The following is a 1,039-nucleotide window of genomic DNA, read 5'->3' as shown; positions in this document are numbered from 1 at the left end:
CATGTAGATGACTGAAATACGACACATATGTATCACTGTAACCAAATGGATCAAAGACCTCAATCTAAAAACAAAACACTAAAACTATTAGAAGAAAATATAGGCAACGTATAGGTGCAGGAAAGTACTGTCTGGTAGGACTCCATTCCCTCAAGAATTAAGGCCAACAGTTGACAAATGGGACCCCATAAAACCAAAATGCTCTTTTCCTCTTCTGGGGACGGTGCTTAGAGGCACTCAGAATGGTCCAGCGTTTGACATACTGTCATAGGCTTTCCTACAACACAGCCTCTAACAAGACTAGGCTGTCTCGAACCCCTGGCAATAGGATTGTTTACCTTTATACCAAGAAGGTTGGAAAAGCACCTAAATCGGCATGTGGTGTGTGCCCAGGCAGGCTTCAAGGGGTTCATGCTGTGAGACCGAAAGTCCTTAAGAGGTTGTCTTAAGAACCAAGAAGCATGTCAGCAGGGCCTATGGTGGGTCCATGTGTGCCAAGTGTGTCTGTGACAGGATCAAGCGGGCTTTCCTTATTGAGGAGCAGAAAATTGTTGTGAAGGTGTTGAAGGCACAAGCACAGAGTCAGAAAGCAAAATAAATATGCAGCTTTTTTAAATAATAAAGGTCAAGGCTTGGAAAAGAAAAAAAACCAAAATGCTTCTGTATAGCAAAGGAAACAATCAGCTGAGTTAAAAGAAATCCCCAAGAGTAGAAAGAATCTTTGACAGCTATGTTCTAGTAAGAGGATTAATATCCAAAATACACAAAAATAGTCAAGGAAACAAATGACCCTATTTAAAAATAGGCTAAGGATGCAAACAGAGAGTTCTCAGAAGAAGAAATAAAAATGGCGGCTAAATATCTTTAAAACAGTTCAAATTCAAACTCTTTGGAATTTCCTCTTACCCCAGTCAGAATGTCTAAAATCCAGAAAAGAACTGACAACAAATGCTGACAGGGATGTGGTGAAAGGAGAGCCCACATTCACTACTGTAAGATTGTAAATTGGTACAGCCCCCATAGACATCAGTGTGGAGAA

General features: G+C 40.5%; 1 pseudogene; it reads left to right on the top strand.

Moving 5' to 3' along the window:
• Positions 1-209: 209 nt before the first annotated feature.
• On the top strand, positions 210-629 carry LOC128107819 (60S ribosomal protein L34-like; annotated as a pseudogene).
• The last annotated feature ends 410 nt before the right edge of the window (positions 630-1,039 follow it).

This window comes from Peromyscus californicus, unplaced genomic scaffold (genome assembly GCF_007827085.1).
Source record: "Peromyscus californicus insignis strain IS unplaced genomic scaffold, ASM782708v3 Scaffold_12__1_contigs__length_115047231, whole genome shotgun sequence".
NCBI classification, from domain to species: Eukaryota; Metazoa; Chordata; class Mammalia; order Rodentia; family Cricetidae; genus Peromyscus; species Peromyscus californicus.
This window is presented reverse-complemented; position numbering and strand designations above follow the sequence as displayed.